Source organism: Cydia amplana, chromosome Z (genome assembly GCF_948474715.1).
Source record: "Cydia amplana chromosome Z, ilCydAmpl1.1, whole genome shotgun sequence".
NCBI classification, from domain to species: Eukaryota; Metazoa; Arthropoda; class Insecta; order Lepidoptera; family Tortricidae; genus Cydia; species Cydia amplana.
The window spans coordinates 35,470,086-35,483,998 of record NC_086096.1 but is presented as its reverse complement, the minus strand read 5'-3'; the positions used below and the strand labels follow the sequence as shown (position 1 = coordinate 35,483,998).

General features: G+C 36.1%; 1 protein-coding gene across 1 annotated transcript in view; it reads left to right on the top strand.

Annotated features, from left to right (window-relative positions):
• LOC134661249 (rab GTPase-activating protein 1-like) overlaps positions 1-13,913 on the top strand; it is a 72,504-nt gene that overhangs the window by 21,275 nt on the left and 37,316 nt on the right. The gene's annotated exons all lie outside the window — the stretch shown is intronic.

Below are 13,913 nucleotides of genomic sequence, written 5' to 3'. Positions count from 1 at the left end.
TGGAAGTTGCCGGTACTAACCGCGTTTTGGAAACTAGTGTAACATAACATTACTGTTGGGTGGAATCATAGGCGGCGGTATGTTTAAAAAGTTTTGTAAGTACTTTTTTTTATGGATCATACTTAACAGATATTTAACATATTTTAAATCTAATACCTTTAAACGAGCAATTCTTGCATATGTATTTATTTATATATTTATTTATTTATATGTATATATATTTCGGGGATCTCGGGAACGGCTGTAACGATTTCTATGAAATTTGCTATATGGGGCTTTTTGGGGGCGAAAAATCGATCTAGCTAGGTTTTATCTCTGCGAAAACGCGCATTTTCGTGTTTTTATATGTTTTCCGAGCAAAGCTCGGTCTCCCAGATATTAGTACATATATACGTGATTTAGTATGATGGTTAAGTCGACCAACGGGGCTAACCGTGTATCTTAGCTGCCTAGTAGTCGTGACCGCTCATTCCACAGTGTAAGTATGCAAGGCAGGAATTTTCTGGAGAAACGCACAGTTGCGAACAACCAACTGTCTTATTGGTGAAGATGGAAATGTTGTCTACGTGACAGTATGATAATGACAGTGCCAGACAGTGACAGTTCTCGATAGATGTTTAGCCATTTTTAGGCGAAACATAATGTCAGTGGTCACTGACTATCGTGTTTAAAGTATTAATATTACTAAATTGTAAGGTCACTGAAAGGTGTATTAAACTTCACAACGAAACGTTCAAAAATATATGACACCGTCATCACTGTCAGCTATTTTTCCGCTTTTTGCATTGAAATACATATATTCAAAATGATATGTCTAGGGCATGCAGTACCGGTCCCGGTACCAAGAATTTTATTTCCCGGTTCTGAACATGGCCGGAACCGGGATTCCCGGTTCTTCCCGGTTCTCAAGGCATCTTATGATTCTTTTTAAGAAATTGTTTGTGTTAGCGTACAATCTTTATGAATTACTTATTTTCATATGAATAATTTCATAAGGATTAATAAACGACTTATTTTATATAAAAAAACACTTAGCGTTCCCACCTATTTTACGAAATTAACCGGCACACTTTGTCTCCGCCTGGGCTAACGGCCGTAGTCGATGCACTCAGCACTATGACGGCACGAGATACAGGAGTTAAAAATTCAACCTGAGAACGGAATATTTTCGTACAAAACCAAACCTAGAAGAAAAATATTCGAATATAATAAATAAATAATATCCTACTTGGTGATTTAAAACTTGTTTAAAGATTATAGCTTAAGTCATCCGGGTCAAAATGTATAGATAGACACCTTATTCATCTAAATAGGTGTAATTTAGTAGCTTTAAGCAGGGATCGGAAACGGTTTTTTGTAAAAACTTAGAAATAACCATATTTTTCGAATTATTTTATACTCGAAATATAGGACTCAGTTGTGTTTTTAGGTTACGACTTCGTATTATTAGATTGCCCAATTAGAAATGAAGTAATTAGCAAAGAACGAAAAATACCGTTTCCGTTCCCATAAAAAAAATACCGGTATCCGATCCCTGGCTTTAAGGCTCCATTGGGACATATGACACAAACATACATAGATTGCTAATATCATTAGTCCTTTATGTAACCGGCATAAAAGTACTGAACGATGTTTTAGATAAAAACAAAGTTGAAATAGAAAACTTGGTGAAATTTTACAAATTACTACTTTACTAGGTTAGTTTGACGGGTTATTTTTGGGTCCCCCTCTTCATAGCACCATTATTAAAATGTTATTAATGTCCGGAGCTAAAGTACTAAGACAACCACTATTGACATGGGAATAAATACGCAAACTGATGAGAACCGGGAAGTACCGGTACCAGGTCTTCAGTACCGGTTCTTTCGACACTATACAATTCCCGGGAATTCCCGGGAATTTGAGAACCGGGAATTCCCGGGAGCATGCCATATATAGATATGTCTTCCACATTAATAATTCATTTTCAAGCTCCGTTTTATTTTGCGATTCAATTTATTACCTTTTACATCCTGACGTTTAACGTCGTTTGCATCACTCGTCATTCAATAAATAGAGTACCTACCGAAAACGGATTTAACCCTTTGAAAGCGCATGGAATGCATGTACATTTAATATAGAACAGATTTCGATGAACTATTAATTTAATCCGACGTCTGTCAGTCAAATAGACTCGGATATGCTTTAATCCAAAACAAAGAAATATATTTGGTCCTTTTCGGCTACAATTTTCTTACTGTAATCGCTTTCATTTCAACTTTGATCCCTATTTCTACGCCCTTGCAAGTAGAATTTCTACAATGTACATGTTCAAATTTCAGACTTGATTCAATTAGTCTGTTGCGAAGCTTTTAAGAAATATAATAAAACATTGTTTCTACGCGACACGCAGCTGAGTAAAGAAGGTACATTTTTATTTATTTATCATGGTACAGAATAAATAATAGTACTAAGTACATAAGACTCACTCTCTAACAAAACGCGTCTGTTACGATCAGCACTAATATGGCCGCTAGGTGGCGACAGCGCCACGCGCGGATTATGGCTTTCCCCAAAATTGGGGCCGAGCGGATGTAGTTTTAGCTACCTGTAGCAAAGCGACGAAATCGCGGAGTGAGACACGCCTGATCATGGCTTAAGCTTCCAGATAACAGTTCTTAGAAATCTGTTAACGTTGGTATTTGGTACTGTTCAGTAGACAATTTGTGGGTCGAGTTATGACATCGCATCTCGATATGATATCGATATCTACCCTTGGCTACAAGAGGCATAACTCAACCGATTCTATATTATAAAATACATAAGTATATTACAGCTAGTGAAAACGTCCAGCGATTCCTAACCGAAAGTAAGTGAATTTACCACTTAAATGCAAGTGACAATTACATACTCGTATTTCGATTTCGTTTCACTCGTAAAAAGGGCAGACAAAATAAACTAAATTTTAGAAGTTTTTACATGATAATAATCGACCTTTTAAAGTCATTCGCCTTTTTATACATAAAACAAAATAAATTTTTCTTTCTATTTGTAGGTGATAAACAAAACTTGAGTAATTACAGTGATGTTGGCAAATGGTACTTAATAAATACCATCGCCCACATTGTTAACTGTCCATCGGTAAACCTTATTACAAAAGGCATAAGGTCCACCAAAGCAGTTCTCGAGTTTATGCGCACCTCACAACCGCATTTAATTTTTATTTATATTGTATTTTTATTACATCGCGACGCCACGATCAACTCGCCTACTTTTTAAATTTAAATCTGATTTATTAAATAGACCTTGTGTTTAAAAATAACTCCTATATGTGTTTTTCTAATAATTATCTGGTGCTTTATTTAATTTATGCTGTAAAATAATTTACTTTAAGTACAGTATAATACCCTGTTCCATGGGCATCACCAGGGTAGGGCAGGGATGTACCTATGCCTCTCGACTCCTCTGTTAGGTGCTATACTTTCATTTGTTTTTATTTCAAGTAGAAACACTACTATATAGACATAGACATCCTTTATTGGTAAAGATAAATTACAATTAAACAATAAATTATAAACTGAAATAAATGTCATATACTACTCGTAAGAAAAGGTCCGTTAGGTCTTCACGATACCAACTTGAAAGTCCAAGGACAAATAAAGGATGTCCCAAAAAGGACGCAAGATTTGAAATTGATGAAAAACACTTTTTTTTTCGTTATAATATATTTGTATATAAAATCTTGAAATACATAAAATAGGGTTATTTGTGGAATAATACGTCAGGCAAATGTCCTCCTAGGCTTTGCTGGCACATACGCACTTTTTTGTCAAAATTTTCTATGAACATTTTGCATAGATGCGGCTGAATTTCTCCAATGCAGCGTCGAATTTCCTCTTTTAAAGCATGAGTGGTTGTGGGCTTATTGGCATAGACTTTAGACTTTAAATAACCCCATAAAAAGTTCCCTGAATTTTCCAACCACTCTGCTCACAGCTGTGAAGTCAAGTCAATATTCCGACCATATTTTGCACGGAATTTTCGAACTGTACCCGCCAAACTTTCATTACTTTTGAAATATTGTTCAATAATAAAAATGCGTTGATCTTTCGTACAACCCGCCATTTTTACAAACCCTAAATATTCAGCTGTCAAATAGTTTTTTTTAGGGTTGCCAGCACTAAAATACAAAAATGGCGGCAAATTGAAATCTTGCGTCCTTTTTGGGACACCCTTTATTTTCCGTTACATGTGATCGCTCGACTCTCCCCTACGCAGCTCGCCTCATGTTTTCTTCATTGTATAGAGATCGTGATCATTCGCATTAACCTTTTGGACGCCAATGACCGATATATCCGCACCGTAGGTTCAACGCCAAAGTCCGATTAATCGGTCACAGACCACAGAGCAACATCGACCTACGTGTATATACATAAAGTTCAACTTCAGTTTTGACACTTCAATGATGTGGCGTCTGAGTGACAGCTTTTGTGTTTGACACGGCGTGGAAAAGGTTAAACACATAAGTTCAACCGACGGTTTTAGGATAGCGTGCATGTGAAAACGCATCTTTTCTATATGCTTTGTATGTGATATGTGCCGTTTCGCTCTGCGATTGGCGAACGTTTGAAGAGGTAAGGTTATATACATTATGCATTGCTGCAGCGCGAATTGTCATATTATAATAAATACATATGCGTCGCGTTTCAGTGCAGGGTTGCCGTTTAGGTTAACCCAACTCCTGAGAACATAATAGGGTTATGATTTTGCAAATAATATATCTTATACCTTTAAACGAGCTATTCTTGTTTATTTCATCATCATTCTCATGCAAGCCTGGGGTCCGCTTGGCAACTAATCCCAGTAATTGGCGTGGGCACTAGTTTTTACGAAAGCGACTGCAATCTGACCTTCCAATCCAGAGGGTAAACTAGGCCCGTATTGGGATTAGTCCGGTTATTTATTTACATATTTCGGTGATCTCGGAAACTGCTGTAATGATTTATATGAAATTTGCTATATAGGGGTTTTAAGGGTCGAAAAAACCATCTAGCTAATTCTTATCTCTGGGAAAAAGCGCAAGCTCGGTCTCCCAGATATTTATAAACTATTGTAATAAACATACAGTTCAAACCCCACTTAATAAGTAATTACTTTGGACTGCGAAATATAGTTTGATATTTTTTACCAAACATCGTGAGGAAACTTGCATACCTACATCCCCGAAGTAATTAAAGGCGTGTTAAATCCCCAATCCCCACTAGGCTTGCCTGAGAATTATAGACCAAGCCCTCTTTTACAATGAGGCATTCCTCATATCCATATCCAGGAAGGGCCCTGACCATCACTCTCATGTGGGACGCATATCTTCTGTTCCCTTCTAATTTCTTAGTTTTACACCCCCTTTACACTGAATCTCTGTTAAGATGTAGGCTATGTTTCTGTATTATGTTTAATGACTAAGTATTAAACAAGTATTAAATAAAACAATATATCATTATAGAACTCCGTGTATTCCAGTCAGTTTAGTTCGTTAAATCTTGTTTGGTCGGACGCGTCGGTCACGTTATACTCACGTGATCATTGTGTGTTCCAAAACGCATTAACTATGAACATGATACATCTTCCCCTTCATGTGATAAGTCTGTCTCATAGTCTTTAAGATAAGCTGGAGGGTTAATAACACGTTTAGGTCTGCCTTCACAATTAGCCGAAGGTACAGGTTCCATCATCTGTTCTGAATCCATAGGTAACTCCGAGTGCCCATCCTCTACAGGTATAACACATCGTCTAGGCGGCCTAACAGAAACATCTGATGGGATCTTGGGAGTGACTGATGGCTTCAATTGCGAAGAGTTCCTTCTTAACATAGAACCCTGATCATCTTGGATTAAGTAAGACCTGGGCGAATTGTGGAGGCCCACTATTTTGGCTGGTAACCATACATTTTCTCTGCGATACACAACATCTTGCCCTTTTTCTAGAGTATAATTATAATGTCTAGCAGTCTTATCATAATTAGTTTTATTTATAATGTTTCTTTTTTCTTGATACTTAACAAAATCAGTGACTACTTTTGGTGCAAGCAACTTGTTGTGTATTGGCAGTATAGACTTAGTAAAACGACTAAACAACAATTGAGATGGAGAATATGGTGAACCTATCACTGGGCTATTCCTATATTCTAAGATAACAAGATGTATGTCTAAATTCTCATCCTTGCATTTTTTTAACATATTCTTTGCTATACCAACATATTTTTCAACAAAGCCATTTGATTTAGGATACAGCGGGCTAGATGTAACAACAGAGAATTTATACATTTTTGCAAAGTTTTTAAATTCAATCGAGTTGAATGGCATGTTGTCAGCTCTGAGAATACTTGGTATACCATGAGTAGCAAATAAGGTTTTTAATATTTTTATAACTGTTGCAGCAGTCATTGAATTGACTTTTATTAGATCAAACCACTTTGTATAGTAGTCAGCTACTACTAGATAGTTTTCATTACCATAATTTAGAAAATCACAACCCACTTTATGATATGGGAGTGATGGAGTAGTTTCATCTAATAATAAGGATTCCTTTACTTTTTTAGCACTATATTTTTCACATAAGTGACATTTACTTATGGTATCAATGATATCGCTTTTCATGTTTAGCCAAAAGAAAAGTGACTTGGCTCTACCCAGTGTTTTAGTGATACCAAAATGTGAAGAGTGTACTTTTTCCATGACAGTTTTCTTAAGAGATAAGGGAACTATAATCCTATGATCTAAATATACAATATTATTTTCAACTACAATGTTATTTCTTAATTTCCAATAAGGTTTGACAAGATCTGTAACTTTATCAATATTTGTAGGCCAACTATTATTATAGTATCCTATCAGTTGGGATAGTGCTGCATCTTTACCCGTGGCTTCTGTAATCTCTATGAGAAAGCTATCACCTACATTCACAGTATGAACAACACGGTCCAAAGATTGTTCAAGTGTACTAGCATCAGCTTTTGAAGACGCTCTACTTATAGCATCTGCAATCAACATCTGTGAACCCTTAACATACTGGACATCAATATCATATATATTTAGTTTCAATCTAATTTTCCGTAATCTTTGTGATGCAATAGAATAAATTTCTTTTTTCATTAATGCAACTAATGGTTGGTGATCAGTTTGGACTACAGTATGCCGACCATATATATAATAATGGAATTTTTTACAAGCAAATAAAATTGCCAAAAATTCCTTGTCTATTTGACCATATTCACATTCAGTTTTACTTAGACTTTTCGATGCAAATGCAACTGGTTGTTTAAATTGCATTAAAACGCAGCCAATTGCATTTTTTGAGCTATCAGTCTGGATAGTTAACGGTTGCTTGGGATCAAAATTTCTTAAAACAGGTGGACTAACAAGAATGTTTTTTATTTGTTCAATACACTTTTCATGAGCCGCTCCCCACTGAAACATAACATCTTTTTTTAAAAGTTCTCTTAGCGGGCTTGTTAATTCAGACAATCTTGGGATGTAATCTCTCATATAATTTACCATGCCCAGAAACCTTTGTAAACTCTGTTTATCGGAGGGTGAGTCATAATCCATTATAGCTTTAACCTTATTTTTATCAGGCATCAGGCAACCATTCACTATCTCATGACCAAAATACTTTACTATTTCAGGGAGATACTGAAATTTTTTAAGATTAAATTTAATATTTAATTCTTGTGCCCTAATTAAGACTTTTTCTAAAGCCACATCATGTTCCTCTTTTGTTTTGCCATATATTAAAAAATCATCAATGTAAATAAATGTATTTTCAATGTTTTTGAAACAATTTTCACAATTTTCTTGAAAAATTTCAGCTGAAATGTCTAATCCGAATGGTAAAACATTAAAATTGTATGTGCCAAAAACTGTTGAGAATGTACAAAGCTTTTTACTAGATTCAGAAAGACCAATTTGCCAAAAAGACTCTTTCAAGTCTAGGACCGAGAAATATTTTGCCTCAGATATTTTAGATTTAAGGTCATTTATAGTTGGTATTTCATAATATTTCTTAAGAATACACTTATTTAGATCCCTAGGGTCTAAGCACACACGTATTGCATTTTGGTCTTTCTCAACTATCACAATTCTATTGACCCATTCTGTGGCTTCATCCATCTTTGAAACGACACCTTTTTGACACAATCGTTCAAGTTCAGACTTGAGTTTTTCTTTTAATTTTAGAGGAACACGATGAGGTGGTTTTGAGATTGGTACAGACCCTTCTTTCAGTAGTATTTGACACTCAGCTGGAAATCTCCCCGTCCCAGTAAATACATCATGGTACTTTGCAATTAATTCCATTTTCCTTGGATCATCTGTAACAATGTCATTTTGCAATGAGTCAATTTTATTAATGTATTTTCTTTCAACCAAACCTAGCATTGCACAAGCATCTCTGCCCAGGGTTGGCTGAAACTCTGAATCTGTAACAATAAATTCTATAAAATAGCATTTACTCATTAATTTGACTTCAAACAATATAGAGCCATATATTTTTATCCCTGTATTGTTGTAAGCATATAGATTACATTTAGAAGATTCCAACTTCAGGTTTTTTCTTCGTTTAATCACTTGATAATCAGTGAACGGAATCAAATTCACATCAGAGCCGGAATCCAGCTTAAACTTTACACTTTTGGTGTCCTCTAACAATAATGTTTGTGTCCATTCTTTAGAACGTACCTTCTGAACACTGCCACAATAAAATTCACCATCACTATCTTCCTGATTTTGCAGATTACTGTCTGCAATAACTTTTACATATTTGCTGCGGCACACTTTTGCATAATGGTTGTATCGATTGCACTTTGTACATAATTTGCCTCGAGCCGGACACACTTCGAGTTTACGCTCATGTTGTTCTCCGCACCATTTGCATTTCAGTACCATGTTATTATTATGTACCGGTTTATTGTTAGATTGTTTATCCATCACCTTGTCAACCTTGACGTCCTTGACTTTGCCCTGGACCTCTGCAGCTTGTTGACGTCCTAATTCTGCAAGTCGCAACTTTGTGATTACCGTGTCCAACTCCGCATCGCCTTCTATCACTATTTTCTTCTGTGTATTCAGATCATTGGTACCTAAAACGAGTCGGTCCCGAACAGCCTCATCTTCCGCTCCAAATTTGCAACTTTTAACTAGCCTCTTTACATCAGTTAGGAAGCTGTCAAATGGTTCGCTCTCCTCCTGCTTTCTGGTATAAAAAAGGAACCTTGAATGAATCAAATTTTTCTTCGGCTCGCAATATTCTCGGAATTTTGTCATTACCTCTTCAAACTTGTTTTTTTCTTCTTCCGTCATCACGAAATTATTGAAAATTTTGATACCATCTTCACCAATTACATTTAGCAGGATCGCCACTTTTCTTATTTCTTCACTTTTGTCTAAGCCAGACGCCACTAAATATATTGTTATGTTTTGTTCGAATGTTTTCCAATTTTCGGATAGATTACCTGATACGTCTAATTTTTCAGGTATGTTAAATGTCGACATGATTGACGGAACAGACGACTGCGCCATGTATTATGTTTAATGACTAAGTATTAAACAAGTATTAAATAAAACAATATATCATTATAGAACTCCGTGTATTCCAGTCAGTTTAGTTCGTTAAATCTTGTTTGGTCGGACGCGTCGGTCACGTTATACTCACGTGATCATTGTGTGTTCCAAAACGCATTAACTATGAACATGATACAGTTTCAATAAGCTGTTTGTGTTTGTTACTTAATAAGTATCTTTTGTCTACTGCGGGCGATGAAATTCGATGCACTTTATCTAATATCTAGCGTAAATACCCTTAACTCGTACAGTATTATTTATGCTGTTTTACTGAAAACACTCTGCAAGCAGCTTTTTGCTATAAATAGACGTTTACATTAACAGTCTCTGACCGAACTTAATTTACATGAACCGATACCTAAGACAAACACAGAGAGAACCGAATTTAGGTTGTTTCCCGATGGTTCATACATAAGTTTAAATTAATGCGATTTTAACTTAGAACGCTGTTATAATTTTGTCAAAAGTTTCTACATTTTAATTTAAAGTTAAAATACCACCTGAACTGCATTTATCGTTTTCTATGCTGCGTTACCAGATGTGCAATATGCAATGCAATATGATTGTCAATCAATGTGATTTCCCCTGAGTCTTGACACAGAACAGGCCGTAGGCAATTTCTTTCCTTCAATGTGACATATTTACAGGTGTATGTTTTCCTAGATACTTAAACACTAGACCCCCGGTTTCGCATGGGTAACACAAAACCTAAACAAATTATACACCTAAACTTTCCTCAAGAATCATTATATTGATTAATTGAATAGAATTCGTAGTTTTTGAGTTTATCGCGAACGTACATACACACAAACAGACAGACGCGGCGGGGGACTGTGTTTTATAAGGTGTATAAGTGAAAAGCAATCTTAGGTGTATAGACGCAATCACGGTGTAAGGATATTCGGCCAAGCGTGAGTCCGATGTTTACACCAAGGGTTCTATAATGCCACAGCGCAGGACGGCGTAGATTGGGATAATTTTTTGAACGCGTATCGTATATAGTATCTATCTGTCTAAGTGTTCTGTCTATTGTATAAAAGATAAAGATAAAACAACGGGTTGCACTCCGGGAGTGCCGGCAGAAGTGAAAACTCAATGACTAGTGCAAAATGTCTTCAGCACTATGTATATTTGAGGTTAACGCCATCTAGCGTTATTTCGTCGCATTACTTGAAACCCCTAAGCAAAAGGTATACAGCAGTTGTTTCGAAAAGTTGGTGCATAACTAGATTGACTACGGAGTTTCCAGGAGTTTGCACTGGGCTAGGCCTGTATCGCGGGAGACCAGTATTGATTTAATTATTCTAACTGTAGTCTCTATCGAGTTGCGAAGAAAGAAGGGGGCCTAGCCAAGATTCTAAATCTTTAGCAGATTTTTTATATTATAACATATTTTAAGAGATTTAACTTTTTCTATTTTTTGTAACTTTTGATATATCCCTATTTTTCCCGAATATGAATTAACTATTTATGCTTTAGGTATGCTATTCCCATATTATAAATATTATTATGCTAGTTGACAATACGGATGTAAATACATTTTGATTTAATAGTATTTTATGCAACCGTTGTTTAAGAGGGGTCAAAAAAGGCGAGTGGCGTGAGTAACAATTTGAGGCGAAGCCGAAAATTGTTAATAAAGACGCCACGAGTATTTTTTGACTCAGTTAAACAACGTTGCATACAATACTTTTTCTACGACCAAACACTTACCTACTATGAAATAAAATTGTAAATTTAACAAATATTTTTCATGCCATCTAGTGGACTTCTACCTACGGTATCTACCTGTTTTTAGCGATTCTTGTGCTATTACTGATATTTCTTCAGGCGTAGACACTAAGTTTTTGTCTTCATCCATTTTAACTTGAAAGACACACTGTTTTTTAACACAAAAGTTAAGTTTTCATTCGACAGGCACAATAGTATTCATATTCAAGATTCACAATATTCAAGAAGTAGCAAAGAATGGAGGGTATGAGCGGGAAAAGAATGAATGAAATTAAAAAAAAAACATGTCTATGGTTCACTTATTTGTTAGATATGACATTCACACCCATAAGCGAGAGCGAGAAAGATATATTTCTTTCTCGCTCTCACTTATGGGTGCGACGAACCAAGGTCGCGTTGCGGTGCGACAGTGTGTTACGACTATAAGGTTGGCAACAATGTATTTTTTAAGTGGCCATTACACGAAGTATCGTAAAAAAGCCAAAAAGATACTGCGTGTATGCACAAATGCTTTTTTAGGGAATAGACAAAAAAGATGTGTGCACGACCCTTTAAATGACAAATAAAAGTACGGGAGTAGAAAAAATACTTTAAAATAGCACGTTTTCACAATGGCAAGATGGAATCGTATCCTATGTATGTACCATCGTTGAAACAAAATTGACAATAGGTAATCCTTATTGTCAAAGCATAAGGTCTACCAAAGTTTAGTAGATAGTGTTTTTAGTAAAAACTTTTTACTGCTTACCTACGAACCTCTCGCGTCGGATGATGTCACGAAAAATGTTTGTGGACATTTTTTGCAAGTTTAGCATTATTTTACTTAGAAATGTGACATTTATACAATAAAAACATATTTCTTCAATTTTTTTTTTATTAACGCCAACCAAAAGAGACTTGAAGGAACTGTCATAGGGACCATCATTCAACGCTAGAGGTATACACACTCTTAACTTGTCATAGATGAACCTTAAGTCAGATCCATAAGGTTTACGTTCAATTATCAGTACGTGCATATCGACATGTGACGCCCACCGTTTTATCTATATACGAGCGACAAAAGCCATGTGTATTTGAGATAACTCGTAATGGACATTATTTTTAATGGGCATACTATTAGTTTTTGACAGTTCCTACAGTGAACGGCTGTGGAATGTTCTCCCTGCCGAAGTTTTAGATTTTTTGTATGGGAAGTTTCATAGTTGACTAGTGATCAGTCCGCTAATAGTGGTTGGTACATCTTGCTCTTAGTTAGCAGAGTTAATTATTAAACTATAGTGGACGAGTAATGCAGGGGTCTCCACCCATGGCTTAATCCTGCCCGCGAAAAAGGAACCAAGTCATAGTAGTAACGCTTATTCGCCTCTTGAATTCGCTTCAAAAAGTTTGGGGACAACTGGTGTAGTGTCGTAACTGTAAGGTGGTGTAAGGTTTGTAAAAAGGGAAGGGGTTTAAAGGGTAACGTGCATGTGACACCCCTAGAAGTGCAAGCATCGAGCATTCATAGGTAGGACGGTGTCTTATATGTACCTTTAAACGAGCAATTCTTGTATATTTATTTATATATTTCGGGGATCTCGGAAACGGCGATTTCAATGACATTTGACGTAGGGGGGTTTTCGAAAAATTGATCTAGCTATATCCGATCTCTGGGAAAAGGCGCATGTTTGAGTTTTTATATGCTCCCAGATATTCATTAATTTTCATTGTTTTTTTACGTTAAAAACGCAAAACATCCAATTCGGCACCTTATTAAAACTGAGTGAACGTATAAATTTGATTGTCAATAGAACTGCAGCTCAAATGCGCTCTACGTCACACAACAGAGCACTTACAGATGTAGTGCATAATTGATTTCTATCGTATTTTCACGGAAACGTTCGTATTATTCCACTAATTTTACTTGAGTCTTTACAACCTTTTAACTTACATTGGCGGCGATTACGAAGAAATCAATGATTGAACCAATCGATCAATAAAGAGTAGGTAACTTGACCGTGACGCCATTGTTCTGTATTTCATATAAATTCCATAGTGGATAATCGTTTTGACAGTTCGAAATAAACTGATTTGACTAGTCAGTCATCTACCCTATTTTCCGCGTGGTCTCGAAGACGATTGAGAAGAATGTGTAAAAATCGTGAATATTAAAAATAACTCCCATTTGAGTGGCTCTCGGTCTTCATAAACCCTGTACGTACGTAGTCTGTAGGTGATAATCTTTAGCTCATGCCTTATTCATTGATATGTTGATCTCAAAGGCACATGAGTATTGGGTCCCCTATATAACGCGGGTACAGGAGCGCCGACCCAGTACGTCGTTAGCTGCACGCTCATACGACCCTCACGACTTACAGGAGGCTGAGCTTGCCGCTGTTTCTATATCTAACCATGGAGGACCATGGACCGAATTAGGTATTCCATATACTTGTTTGTGGCTTAAAAGATACAATTCCTGTTTATCTTTTTTTTTTCAAGTTTTGAGGTTACTTAATTCCCATTTTGATTCACAATAGGACCCGATGCATTAGGTATTTCCTCTACCCAGAAATGTGTGCCTAGTGTCTTAGAATACACAATTATTGT